The 15,413-nt window shown below is 37.3% G+C and overlaps 2 non-coding genes across 2 annotated transcripts; both read left to right on the top strand.

Annotated features, from left to right (window-relative positions):
* The first annotated feature begins 816 nt into the window (after positions 1-816).
* LOC112401082 (U6 spliceosomal RNA) lies at positions 817-923 on the top strand. The gene has a single exon (XR_003003521.1). It is a non-coding gene; the product is annotated as a U6 spliceosomal RNA (small nuclear RNA).
* A 9,903-nt stretch (positions 924-10,826) lies between these two features.
* On the top strand, positions 10,827-10,929 carry LOC112401083 (U6 spliceosomal RNA). The gene has a single exon (XR_003003522.1). It is a non-coding gene; the product is annotated as a U6 spliceosomal RNA (small nuclear RNA).
* The last annotated feature ends 4,484 nt before the right edge of the window (positions 10,930-15,413 follow it).

Here is a 15,413-nt window from a genome sequence, read left to right as displayed (position 1 = left end):
GGCACCAGAATGTTAACTGCAATTATCATTTTAGAAGGCTCTTTCTTAATATTGGATTGACTTCTTCATAAAGACAGAAAAATTATATTTGCCTAAGTCTAGATCCTGTCAAGATTCTACTTTTCTTTTCTCAGCTAATTCTGAAATTATTCCCCCATGCAGTCAGCAAGTCAATAAAGCCCAGTAGAAAAGATCCTATGCCGCAGAGATCAGATCCCAATTCGGCACTTACAAGGCATAAGACATTGGGCAAGTTGCCTTAGTTTAAAAAATCTGTAAAGTAAATATAATAGCATACCTACTTCGTAGGGTTATTGTGACCATTAATATGTAACTTGATAGAGTGCTTAGCCTATATAACTCTCCTTAAAAAATATTGGTTCTTTTATTATTTTTAAATTATGTTTTATTATACTTGATCCCAACCAGATCCTCTCTTGTTAACCAGCTCCGCATCATTCCTTGTTGTTTTTTGGCTGAATCCTACTACAGTCCATGTTGGTTACAATCAACAGAGAACTCTATGCACAGTTGCTCAAAGGATAGGGTCTTTATTAAATGTTTCTACCACTCTGGCCACTTATGTCCTCATTAGCTATTGCACAGATTCATATTGCTGGAACTTAAGGTGGGGATGTGGCTCCCTTCCAATCAGCACTCTGAAAAAAAAAAAAAAAGCCAGTTGCTATCCAGAAAAACCTTTTCTCTCTCTCATCTCCAGGCTAAATGGAAAGAGGAGTTTAATAGTTTGCCCTGTCTTTGGCTGTATGCCACCCAAAAGCATTCAACCATTACTAAATTAGAAATGACTTCATGGTGCTCACTTCAGCAGCATATACACTGTAATTGGAATGATTCAGAGAATATTAACATGGCCTCTGCACAAGGATGACATACCAACTCATGAAGCATTTCATAATTTTAAAACAGGCACTTTCATATATTGTGCTGAAAGTGAAAATGATAAAACCCCTATAACAGTGAATCCAGCTATATCTTCCCAAATTGCAAATGTATTTACCCCTTGATCCAGCAATCCTGAGTTTAGAAATCTATCCTTCACATATATGAAATGATGTATTTACATTGCAGACAGAAAAAATTAGGATGTTCTCTATACATTGATATAGAGAAATATTCAAAATATGTAATAAAAATACTGTTTCAAGATATGAAACAGATTAACTTTTGTATAAGGGGCATGAGAATATATATTTACATTTGCTTGTATTTGCATAAAGAAACAGAATAAACTAATAAAAATAATTACCTATAGTATGGATAGAAAATTATAGCCAGCAGGACTGCTGCCTATTTTTAGAAATAAAATCTTGATGAAACACAGCCATACCATTTGTTTCTGTATTGTCTATGGCTGCTTTTGCACTGCAATGGCAGAACTGAGTAATTGCAACAGAGTCCACATGGCTTGCAAGCCTAAAATATTTATTACTTGGGCCTTTACAGAAAAAGTTTGCCAACTCCTGACTATAGGGTAGTAGGAATGGATAGGAACAGGGATGGAAGTAAGCCTTCTCAACGTACACACTCTTTTATATGTCTTTGGTTTTTGAACTTTTGAATGGGTGTATTGCCTTTTTATGAAAATAAAATAAAAACAAAATCAATGAAATCTTGTTTGAATCTTCTGGGTAGGAAACAGACAACAATAAACCTAGAGCAGGGATTTGTGTTTGGGCTTTGAGCAGCCCAAACAAATTTAACAAATATTTGTGAAATTAAAAAATAATCGGGCTTCCCTGGTGGCACAGTGGTTGAGAGTCTGCCTGCTGATGCAGGGGACACGGGTTCGTGCCCCGGTCTGGGAAGATCCCACATGCCGCGGAGTGGCTGGGCCCGTGAGCCATGGCCACTGAGCTGGCGCGTCCGGAGCCTGTGCTCTGCAACGGGAGAGGCCACAACAGTGAGAGGCCCGCGTACCGCAAAACAAATAAAAAATAAAAAAATCAACTTAGAAAGTTCATTTAAAATGAAAAAAATTACATTATGGTTACTCCCTGTGTTGCACTCTCAAAAAATCACCCACATATACAATAGCCTGAAGTGTTCTTGTTTCGCTACTTCATACACATATATGGAGTCTACTAAGAGCCAGGCACTGTGCTAGGCAGGTAGTGAGAACTATATTTGTTGATACTATGATTAGACACTTTTAATCTAATATATATTGAGCTCTTATTATGAGTTACATGCTGTTTTCAGTGCTTTATATACATCATCTCATTTAATCCTCACAAAATCCCAAATTTATAACTTCAGCCCAGTCTTCTTTCCTGAACTCCAGACTCACATAGCCAACTGCCTACTCAGCTTCTCCATTTGGCTGTCTAATAGACATCTCAGACTCAATTCCCCCAAAAGTGAACTGGATATTTCTTCCCACAATGTAACTGCTCCATCCACAGCTTTCTATATCTCATTGGACAGCAATTTCATCCTTCCAGTTGCTCAAGCTGAAACACTCAGAGTCTTCCTTTAACCTCTCTCTTCCTCTCATATGACACATCTCATTCTCCACCTCTAAAATTATCTAGAATCTGACAACATCTCATCATATCCACTACCACCACCCTATTCTGATGCTCTGGGCCATCATCATCTCACACTCAGCCTTGTCACTGATTTCCTTGTTTCTCCTCTTGCCCCTTTACAATCTATGTCCAACATAGCAACCAGACTTATCCCTTTAAATGTAATGTTAGTCATATCACTCCTCTTCTCAGTACCAGATAATGTCTCCCTTTTTCATTCCCAGTAGAGGCCATTATCCAAGCCTCTATTCATCTGAGGCCTACTCTGATCATACTCTTTAAAAGAAAAATTCTGTCCTCTCAATTCCTACCCCGACTACTCCTCCCCTTACTCTGTTCTATAATTTATTTTTCTGTATCATTTTCCTCTTTTAACCCTATATCATTTCTTTATGTATGTCTTTTTGTTTATTGTCTGTCTTTGTGGTAAAAAGTAGACTCTCAAATATTTGTCAAATTAATAAACAATTTCTTGGGATGTAGGGATTATTTCTTCCTCCATTGTACAGAAGAGGAAAAAAGGCTCAGACAGGTTAACTGATTTGCTCAGAAAATTAATCAGGAACAGGGCAAGGAATTAAACCAGAAACCTCAGACACTAAAGTTCATAGTCTTAACCACCCAACAACTTCCTGCAATTTATGGTTTAATGCAGGCTATACCTACCTCTGTGTATATTGCTCAGGCACAAGGGTAGCTGCAAAGTAGGATCAGCAGTTGTCATGGAACTGGAATATAGCTCTCCAGAGAATAAAGCAAGCAAATGGGAAAAACACATGGGTGATAAAATGGTGCTATTCACGTTGACAGTTTCTGATATAGCCTTACCTGGATAATGGCAAAAAGCCATACTTGAAGGGTTTTACCATCAACCTACATTTTCTTCTTCACTTACTCTGCACAATTGTGTTAATGATACTTAGGCCAAGTCAAATAAAACATTTCCAACTGCCTGAGTTACAGAGTCATTTCATGAGTAAATATCCATTAACGTTTCATGCCAAGGCATGGTAGGGTTGTTTAGGTAGAGTCCTTTGGGTAAAAGAGCCCCAGGAAGTAGAAACCTTTGTCAAAATGTGAATTGTGACTAAGCCTTCAGTATCTCCTCTTCAGGTGGGCTTCAACTTCTAATGCAACCTAAGGCTCAGAGAGTGTACTGAAAGAATTCACAAATTTTCCACAGAATTCCTGTGACCTAGTAATTCTGCTCTCTTACAAATGCCTACTAAATGTTTTATTTTGCTTAGTGAAAACATTTAGAGGATGGTGGCACTCAGAATATGCTTATAGCCCAGTTCCTCCTGGGATAGGCGGATGGTGGGCTCTGGGGGAATTTGCCTTTCCCAGTTCCATGTAATTTGTGATTGTCTGCTCAATGCCCAGTGGGAGTAAACCAGGTCAGAGCCTTTTAAACTGGGCCCTAGGGCCCCTAAGGAGCTTACTAAATTCCGTGTAATATTTTACAGGTAAACTTTAGACCTCAGATCCTTTTGTAAAAGTGCTGATTTTTTAAAATAACTTTTTGTGGTTGCTGATTCTGTATCCAGTCGTTCCCTTTTCTCAAAATTATAGTCTTTTCTTTTCTCTGTAGTGTAAGAAAGAGAATACAGTGGCTTAGAAAACTGATTCTAGAGCCAGAATGCTCAGATTCAAATCCTGACTTAGTCATTCACTATGAGTTCATAGGGTTGTTAGTTAACCTCATTAATCTGTTCACTCATTGGTAAAATGGGCTATTTTGAGAAATCAATGGGATCAAAATCGCAATTAATATTGTAATGTATGCAAATGTTTAGTATGATACTGACATATAGTACTCTTATTTTTATATGCTCCCAAGTATGAGATTATATAAAGGACTCAGAGTCTGCAAGACTGGTTCTGGAATCCCAGCTTTGCCATGGACCACTGTAGAACTTTAAGTTAAGCAACTTTATTTCCTCCCACCAAATTTTTTTCATCATGAAATGAAAGGATTGAATTAAGTAATCTGAAGGTTCTTCTAGTTCTAACATTGAATAATGTTCTATAATATTCTATAATAAGGACCAATCCAGAAAAAAGTTATAAGGTAGTTTTCAATTCTAAGCCTAAAATATTTAACTTCATAAGTAATACTGTGAAAAGAAAATTTTCATTCTAAAACATGTAAGATCTATTCTTAATTTCACTCCCTTAATATTTGCCTTCTTATTGTAGATCACAGCCCCCCCAAAAAATGTCTCATTTTTGCAAACCAGCATGTATTTTGTTTCATGACAATTTGCTTCCTATAAGGAGATTGCATTATCAAACTTTACCACTCATAGTTCAACACATTTTCCTCTTTAATATAAAGGTTATTTTACTTCAGAAAAGTACAAATCTTTTAATTAGAAAACAATTGAATGATGTTTTATATTGTCTCATAGGGATAAAGAATTTCCCATTTATCAAGTACTTGGGGAGAAATCACAGTTGGGTTGAGGCAGTGCTCATTTCACTTAGTGAAAGTAACCTGATCCAACTAGAAACAGAAATGGGGAGAAGACTGTCCTTCTACGTAGATCTAAATGTCCAAACGATTTAGAGCTGGTCAGCTTAAAGAATGAAAATCTGTGTATTACTTAATTTTGCTGTGGTAACAAATGACTCAAGAATCTCAGTGGTTTGTAATGACAAAGGTTTATTTCTTGCTTGTGTTACATGTTAGTTGCAGGTTGGCGGCAATGCTGTGCTGCCTCATGTGACTTCTTCCAGGATCCAGGCTGAGGAGCAGCTCCCAATCTGGACCTACTACTCTCTGGCAGGGGGAAGGCAAGAGAGCTTATAAAACCACCTGATGGCTCTTGGAGCTTTTCCTTAGGACTGGCATACTGTCTGTGGTGATCATATTTGTTTAGCCAAAACAAATCATATGGCCAAACCTGAAGTCAACAGGGCAAGGACATATACTTCCTGCACAGAAAGGTATTGCAAGTCACATGGAAAGGAGTAAGGATACAAACTCCTCTTACAAGGAAAGGGCCAGGGAGTAATTAGGAATAATGATACTATTAGGATAATTATTAGTATTAGTACTATTAGTAATTAGGATAATGATACTGCTTTCTGAGTCAGAAATGTTTATTTTTCTTTCTTCTACATGCAAAATAGACTCGTAAATCTGGTCATGTTTATCTTTGCTAGCTTGGTAAACTCCATGAGGACAAGGCTATGTCTACCTTACTAATGTATCCTTAGTGTTGTGCTTGAAACATAGTAGCTGCTCAAAAATATTTTTTAATTAATGAAAGAAGGAATAAACTGAAATAGCCTGAATGAATAGCATATTTCCTTTTTGTCTGGAAAGGGACAGATAAAGTACCCATGAATTGATGACAGACTCCATAAACCTGAAGCAGGGCTCAGAAGTGGATTTAATGACCTGGGCCTATGAAAGACACTAGGTTTTTCTCTGAGCTGATACGACTGTGTTCTGTAGAACTGGGGAGAAATCAATTTGATTAAAATGAAGCTTATGGTTTGTAGTGCTCTTTAGAGCTGATTAATGATGAACTCCTCTCATCAGAAATGTAATACCCTGACATTCTTTCCTGGGTTGCAAATAAGTTTCCATGTAGCCGGCTGACATCTCCTTGACAAACCCAGAAGACAGAAAGCTTTCTTGGCCAACTTGCCCCTCATTAAACTTCAGTACACACCCACTCACAAATAAATCTTTGAAATTAGTACATGAGAGTTTTCTATTTTGATGGCTTGATGCTATTCGGGAGAAAAATAAGATTTTATCTACAACATGGAAAGAAACTGCCATTATTTCAAGAGAAACACTGTTTTTGTGATACCTTGAATTTTAAGGCATTTTCCTCCCACTTTTTTCTGAGCTTTTGAATATGTATGAATCATCAATATATCCAGGGAGGCAGGAATCACCATCGCCTTTGTAATGATGATAATGCCAAGGGAGACAAAATGACTTGCTGACGGCAGAGTGAGTCAGCGAGTCAGCAGCTGAGTCAGAAGCAAAGCCCTGGTTTCCTAATTAGCAGGCTGGCGGTCTTAATGCCCAGGCTTCTGGCTTCATCTCATGTCCCCTGGCACTGCTGGGGCAGCTTGGAGGGGTGATATTATTATTCTGCTTTGTTGCAGCTCTGGTGGGTTCCTTCTGCCTCAATGTATTTGCTAACAAAAATTACACATTAGTAATCCTGAAAACTAACAAAAGAGAGGGTGGGAATGAAGTCATGCAGATGCATATTCATATAATCATTTGCCATGTCATTATAGCTCCTTTGAGTACACAAATTCTGATGGCAGCCCATAGCCAGAGCACATACCCTACAAATGCCCTGTAGCCTGAAAAGTGAGTGTGTGAGGGCAAGAGAAACAGAGAGCTCCGAAATGTTAGTTCATTTCCTTCCCACTTTTTCAAAAAAACTTCTCTCTCTCTTTATACATGAGGACAGTTGAGACACAAAGAAGGTTTGCTGCTGGCCATTTTGAACATGCCAGAAATGTACTTCTCCTCATATTATGCTATAATAATTAGTTCATTCCCATTACACCCCTTGGCTGTTCAATCCTGAATGAAGGAAGGAAAATTTGTAGTGGAAAATAGGAGGCTCTTTTTGCATTCTTATTACAGAGCAGAAAAATGAGTGTCATGTTTCCTCCATCATCAATTTCTTTCTCTCTACTGGATCTTTCCTGCCAATAATTAAACATGTGTTATTTCAAAAGAAGGAAGGAAGGAACTAATGAACGAACAATCTTGACCCAACTTCCTACTCCAACTATGCCTAATTTTTCTCTTTCATTTTACAGCAAAACTCCTCAAAAGTGTGAGCTATACCAGCTGTTTCCAGTTTCTTCTCATTTTATCTTAAGCCCATTTCAAGCAGGCTTTGCTAAGATCTGTTTATTAAATTGACTGTGTCACAGTTACTAATAAGTTCCATATTGCTAAATTCAGTGAGTGATCAATATTCAGTGTTTGGTCATCTTAATTGACCTTTCTGCAGCATTTGACATAGTTGGTGGTCCTTCTGCCTCTAAATACTGTTTTTTGATTTGTTTCCAGGATGTCTTACACTTTTAGTTTTCTTCCTACCTCATTGCCCACTCCTTCTCAGTCTCCTTTGCTTACTTTTCCTTATCACCCATATCTTAAAACACTGACATGCTAAAGGGTTCAGTATGTGGTCTTCTTCTCCTTTCTAAACTCATGTCTTTAAAAATGTTCCATATTGAATAACTCCCAAATGAGTTACCTCCAGCCCGGACATCTCCTGTGAAATTCAGGCTAATACTGTTAATTGCAATGCCATTCTTCTAGTTTCGTAGACCAAATCCTTAGAGTGATTTTTACTCTGTTTCTTTTACACACTAAATCCAAATCCATCAGCAAGCAAATCCTTTCAGCTCTACCTTCAAAATATTGTATATCCAGAATCTTACCATCTTTCATCACCTCCACACTGCCAGTACTCTTGTCCTTCATTATTGATATAGCATCCTAACTGATCTTCCTGCTTCCACCTTTGTTTTCTTTCAGTCTCTTCTCAGCACAGCAGTGAGAATAACCCTGTCAAAACTGAAGCCATCTCATGTCATGGCCCTGCTTCAGAGTCTTCCAGTGAAAAGGGGGAAATTTTTTAAACGTTTCAAAAGGCTTCTAATATTACTCCAAGTAAAAGCCAAGGTAAATTGATACAGGGTCTAGCCTCCGATTACCTAATATCATCTCTTACTACTCTTCCCACTGCTCACTCTACTCCAACTGTTCCCAAAAATGTGCACCAGATATGGATCAGCTTAATGGCTTTGCACTTATTATTTTCTCTACCTGGGAAACTCTTCATCCAAATACCTACATGATTCACCCCCATACTACATCTGTGTCTTTATTCAACAGTTAACTTCTCACAATGGAATATTACTCATCTATCAAAAAGAATGAAATACTGTCATTTGCAACAACATGGGTGGACCTAGAGATTATCATACTAAGTGAAGTCAGACAGAGAAAGACAAATATTATATATCACTTATATGTAGAATCTAAAAAATAATACAAATGAATCTATATACAAAACAGAAACAAACTCACAGACATAGAAAACAAACTTATGCTTACCAAAGGAGAAAGGGAGGGAGTGGAGGGATAAATTAGGAGTATGGGATTAACAGACACAAACAACTATACATAAAGTAGATAAGCAGCAAGAGTTTACTGTATATCACAGGGAACCATAATATCTTATAATAATCGATACCAGAAAATAATCTGAAAGAAAAAAAAATATATATATATATAAAACCGAATCACTTTGCTGTATACCTGAAACTAACACAATATTGTAAATCAACTATAATTCAACTGAAAAAAAATTTAAAAACCAACTTCTCAGTGAGGACCTCTCTGGCTACCTGATATAAAGTTTTTAAATTTCCTTTTTCTCTTTGTACTTATTACCACCTAGAATATTATATGTTTTATTTTTATGTTATTTTCTGTCTTTCTCCACTAGTCTCAGAGAGATAGAGATATTGCTTTTGTTTTGTTTCCTGCTGGCACATAAAAGTTTATTCACGCTAGTGAACGAGTGACTGGATGAATGAACGAATTTGGTGGTAATAACAAACTAATATTTTATATGTAGATAGCAATTAGCTCCTACTGAATAATTAATCATCCCCAAATTTAGTGAGTTAAAACAACTATTTAGCTCATGATTTTATGGATCAATAATTTTGTCTGAACGCAAGCTAGACAGTTCTTCTGGTCTTGGCTGGTCTAACTAATGTATTTTAGTCAGCTGCAAGTCAGCTAAGGAGTTTTCCTTCTTAGACTTAGCTTGCTGTCAGCAAAGAAAACATTGGCAACTAAGCCACATGCCTGTCATCATTGAGAAGGCTACTCCGAACTGTTCACCTGGGACCTGGACAGGGTTCTGAGAGAGAGCAGAAGTGTGCAAGGTCTCTTAAGACCTAGGCTAGGAACAGCCACAACATCATTTCAGCCACATTTTATTAATCGAAGAAAGTACAAGAATAGCCCAGATTCAAGGGGTAAATAAGATCTTCCCTTTAATGGAAGGAGCTACAAAATCACATTGCAAAGAGGCATGGATACGGGGAGGGGGGTGATTTCAGCCCTTTTTGCAAACAATCTAAAACTGTAGGCTACCAAGGGAAGATCAGAAATCCTGTCCAGAGAGCTTTCTGAAACAGAAACAGATGACCAACTCAACTGAGTGGTTCAGCCTAAAACAAGAATTAATAATCTCTCAGTATCCATGTGTCTTTCAACAAGATCAACCTTTCTATTTAAGTAATCTATCTTCCACTTTTTACATCATTTACGACTCAGGATCAATATTGTGAAACAATGTAATAGGAAATAATAAGAACAGTGATTTTTAAAACTGAGTATTCCATTTTTAGATTCATTTCTTTCTGTACACATTTATGTGGGAGACAATTCTCCATGGGTCTCTCATGTTTCTACAAGTCTTCTGAGCACTATAAGTTTTCATTCTGGACCATCTTTTCAAGTACATTTATATAGCAAATGGCTTTGGAAGATAAAGATACTGACTCCTTCCAGAGCAAAGAGCAGGTTTGTTTACTCTCTAGTGTAATAAAGATATTATCTCCTTCTAGGAGATATTGGAGATATTAACTCCTTCAGTCAGGTTTGTTTGCAGCCCACTGTAAAAGATTCTGGTTCCCTGAACTCAGTGTTCTTCAACTGTGACATAAACACACTACATGTACAGAATTCACCTAGGACCACTCCATATTGCCCCCATGGAACTTGAGGGCAAGCGGAACTGACGCGAGCATGAAGATCATACTGGCTACTGTGCTGTGAAAAATAAAGTCCTTTGAATCTGACCCAGTAGTCTTTTTTTTTCTGCCAGTATCCATGAAATGTAGCAAGCTAACTGGTTAGCTTGCAAGTATGGTAAAAAAAATCCCAGAATTTTCACAGTTCTTAATTTTTAAAAAATAATTTGCATTCTTTAAATAATTATACATTTAAATCATATGGGCACATACCAGGTTGTTTATAAATATGATGAACATAAAAACATCATCACTTTTCTTTGAGTCTCTACAGTATAATCTATTATGGTTTGGCTACTTACGGGAACAAATATCTTACATGAAAGTGAACTGTTCTAGATTGTTTTCTGCATGTAGTTTACTCTCCAAAGTAATGTGCACTTTTTAAAATCACAAAGTTCCACAAAAGTAAAACTTCTTGTTTAAAAAAGAATACCATTTTCACTTCAGCAGTACACATACTAAAGTTAATATGATACAAAGAAGATTATTAAGGTCTGTACTCAAGGATGATATGAAAATTTATGAAATGTTTCATATTTGGGGGAAGAAAATGAATAAAAGAATGTCTTGATAATATAAATAAATATATAAAATAATATACAATATAAAATAATAAATATATATATATAATATAAAAGAATAAAAGAAAAAGGAAGATTAAACAGTTGGGTTAAATATAAAACTAATAATAAGATGGTAGATAAAAGCCAGATATATCAATAATCATTTTAAATGCAACTGATGTCCTAATTAAAAGACTAAAATTGTCAAAGTGGATTAAAAATTACACGCTTTTTTAAGTGGAAATCAAAGGGTACTTAAATAAAAGGACACAATGCTTAAAAGTAAAAAAGATGATGAAAGACATACCATTTAAGTAGTAATCAAAAGAAAACTGGTATGGCTATAATGTGATGATGAAAAAAAGACTATGGTAAGAAATATTACTGGAGAAATATATGTGCAGCACATAATAATAAAAAGTCAGTCCAAAACCCCACTTGAGGGACATTCTGCAAATACCTGACCAATACTCTTCAGAACTGTCAAGTTCATCAAAAACAAAAAAAGTCTGAGAGACAGTCATAGCCAAAAGGAATCTAAGAAGACATGATAAGCAAATGTAATGTGGTATCCTGGATGAGATACTGGAACAGAGAAAGTACATCAGGGGAAAACTAAGGAAATATGAATAAAGTACGGTGTTTAGGCTATAATAATGAATCAATATAAATTCATGAATTATAACAAATGTACCATTGTATTATAAGATTTTAATAAAAGGGCATCCTGAATGGGATAAACTCTCGGTGCTGTCTTCCCAATTTTTCTATTAATTTAAAAGTATTCTAAAATGAAAATTTCATTTAAAAATATATAACATAGATAATTTATATCTAGTATTTTAAAAAACTAAAACTCCATAAAAAGCAGACAATCCAAAAGAAAAATGAACAAAATTTTTGAATATATACTTACAAACAGAATATCCAAGTGGGGAAAAAATATGAAAACTTGCCCTATCTCATTAGCCCTTCAGGTCATGTAAATCAAAATCACAATATAATAACACTATCCACCCATGAGAATGATTAAAATGAAAAGAACAAAAGTAACTGTTCCCAGGGTTAGAGCAACTGGAACTTTCATACGTTGCTGCAGGAGTGTTATGGCATAACACTTGAAAAAGTGTTTACTAAAACTGAATATACACATACTGTATGATGCAGTAATTCCACTCCTCCAGTATATACCATCGAAATGCTTACATATACTCACCAAAAGACACATATGAGAATGTTCATAACAGCACTACTTGTAATAACCCCAGTTGGAAGCAAACTTTTGATTCTGATTTTCAGAGCACTCAACTTTGATTAGAGAATCTGCCCAACTTATTTTGCTCCTGATATTACTTCCGGTTTGCGATCTCCACTTAACCCTGGATTTTCATTAGTGTCTCTGAACCAGCCTAAGAACTTTCCCTTAACCGAAATGAACAGTTCTTCAAAGGATAATCAGGGGATTCCTTTGGGCTAAGTTAGAGGAATAAAAGGAGTTAGGTTGAGGTACTGTTGTAAGAAATAGGCTCATGAGATTTCTTCAACTAAGTAGAAAACCAGCACCATGGATGATGTCAGAAGTAAAGACAAAACAGTTACAAATCTTGTTTGCTTTAAAGAACCTTTGTGCAAGACTGAGAACATAAGCTGATCAGTTGCTTTCACGCTTTCTTTAGGTACTGTTTCAAACAGAGCAACAAAAATCTAACCCCACATAATGAAATAATATAATGTCATATGTTCACTTCATATACATTTGGCTATAATTCACTCGAGTAACACATTATGAATGCAAATGAATCATTTTAATTTATAATGAAGTGGTAAACAGTAAAGAGCACATTTATGGTCATGCTTTGTGGGACTTAACATGGGTAAAGAATGGAAAGAGGAAAAAGTTCTCCAGTGCCTACTACAGTGTCTGGCACAGAGTAGGTGATTTAAAAATATATGTTGACAACTGGAAGAATCCTCTATCTGTTTGTAAAAGGAGAGAAGAGGCAGCGTCTGATGAAAGGGTTCTTTTTTTATGAACATACTACTCATACTGCTCACAGTAACTGATGGCTAGTCTCTGCAAAGTACATTCTTTTGAATAGATAAACCAAATATTTGTAAAATGTCATCCTGCTTATTCTCTCTAAAGGATGATTAAAATCAAACCCCTCTTTTCAAGGTGTAATTATGTACAATTGTCAAAAACGTTTGCAAATATAATTTATAACTCATATTTAAATTTTCATGTTAAATTAGTGGAAGTTGCTACTTAAAAAGAAATAGCAAAAAAGTTTGTTAGGGCTTTGAATAAATTTCTCCTTCCTTAGAAAATGTGTCATTGGTAAAAGGTTAAATTTAATATTGACCAGTAAATTAGTTTTCTTTGGCTTTTAGAGATTATAACAATGGATTTATCTGAAAATATAGATTGAGACGGTATTAACTACATCCTTTTTAGATCCATAGAATAATTTTGGGGGAGAATTACTCATTTTCTTCTTACTAGTATTACCAGATTAATTAATCATCTGAAAAATCAGTACGCTTATTTGTTCCAGTGGTTGACCATATTCATTAGAAATATCCATGCCAAAAGGAATTTTCTTCTAGAAAGCATATTTATATTGGACTCAGTGATACAGTGTTTAGCTGGATATTTTGTTTTATGTATGCATTATTCTTTAACTGCAACTCAAATGTGCATTATACCCATTGTCAATAAGTAGAAATTACTTGTCTGTGAAGTTTATTGTAGAAGCATTTAAAATGCAAAAAAGATTAAATCATAAATTTATGTTTCCCTAGAACCCAGTGAACCATAAAAACAATGCAAAGTTTGCTGAAAGTTTGCCAGACATCAACATTTAGAATTAAGCTCGACATTTCTGTCCTTTACTCATTAAATTTCTGGCCATGCACTTTATACAGTATATACAGTGGGTCATTGTGAAGTATCAAGCCAAGTATAAAAACTGTAATAGTTTTCAGAAGTGAAGAAAATTCAGTCTCCCATGGAAAAGAATAAAATGGGATGCCCCCAAAATAGATAAAAAGGAACTTCCCTGGTGGTGCAGTGGTTAAGAATCCACCTGCCAATGCAGGGGACATGGGTTCGAGCCCTGGTCTGGGAAGATCCCACATGCCACAGAGCAACTAAGCCCGTACGCCATAACTACTGAACCCGCGTGCACAGCTACTGAAGGCCGTATGCCTAGAGCCCATGCTCCACAACAAGAGAAGCCACCTCAGTGAGAAGCCCGTGCACCACAATGAAGAGTCGGCACTGCTCACCACAACTAGAGAAAGCCCATGCACAGCAATGAAAACCCAACACAGCCAAAAATTTAAAATAAATAAATTATTTTTTTTAAAAAAGAAAAAAAGCCGACAATACAGATTATAATTAATTTGGAGCTCTTCCAAATTCAGTGAAATAATTGATATGAAAAATCAAAAATCCCAAAATAAAGGTAAGATTGGACTTTATTCTAAAAGATATGTTGAGGAGGAAAGGGGGAAGATGGTGGAAGAGTAAGACGTGGAGGTCACCGTCCTCCCCACAGATGCATCAGAAATACATCTACATGTGGAACAAGTCCTACAGAACACCTACTGAACGCTGGCAGAAGACCTCAGACCTCCCAAAAGGCAAGAAACTCCCCACATACCTCAGTAGGGCAAAAGACAAAAGAATAAACAGAGACAAAAGAATAGGGACGGAACCAGCACCAGTGGGAGGGAGCTGTGAAGGAGGAAAGGTTTCCACACACTAGGAAGCCCCTTCATGGGCGGCAACTGCAGGAGGCGGAGGGGGTAGCTATGGAGCCGTGGAGGAGAGCACAAGAACAGGTGTGCGGAGGGCAAAATGGAGAGATTCCCCCACAAAGGATCAGTGCCAACCAGCACTCACCAGCCTGAGAGGCTGGTCTGTTCACCCACCGGGGTGGGCGGGGCTGGGAGCTGAGGCTCGGAATTTGGTCAGAGCGCAGGGAGAGGACTGGGGCTGGCTGCGTGAACACAGCCTGCAGGGGGTTAGTGCACCACGGTTAGCCGGGAGAGAGTCCGGGGAAATGTCTGAACCTGCCAAAGCAGCAAGAGACTTTTTCTTCCCTCTTTGTTTCCTGGTGCGCGAGGAAAGGGGATTAAGAGCACTGCTTAACAAGCTCGAGAGACAGGCGGGAGCCGCGGCTAACAGCAGAGACAGGCATGAGACGCTAAGGCTGCTGCTGCCGCCACCAAGAAAACTGTGTGCGAGCACAGATCACTATCCACACCTCCCCTCCGGGGAGCCTGTGCAGCCCGCCACGGCCAGTGTCCAGGGATCCAGAGACAACTTCCCTCGGAGAACGCACGGCATGCTCAGGCTGGTGCAACGTCACGCCAGCCTCTGCCCCCGCAGCCTCGCCCCACACTGCATACCCCTCCCTCCTCCTGGGCTGAGTGAGCCAGAGTCCCCGAATCAGCG

Source organism: Neophocaena asiaeorientalis, unplaced genomic scaffold (genome assembly GCF_003031525.2).
Source record: "Neophocaena asiaeorientalis asiaeorientalis breed wild unplaced genomic scaffold, Neophocaena_asiaeorientalis_V1.1 scaffold28, whole genome shotgun sequence".
In the NCBI taxonomy this organism is placed as follows: domain Eukaryota; kingdom Metazoa; phylum Chordata; class Mammalia; order Artiodactyla; family Phocoenidae; genus Neophocaena; species Neophocaena asiaeorientalis.
This window is presented reverse-complemented; position numbering and strand designations above follow the sequence as displayed.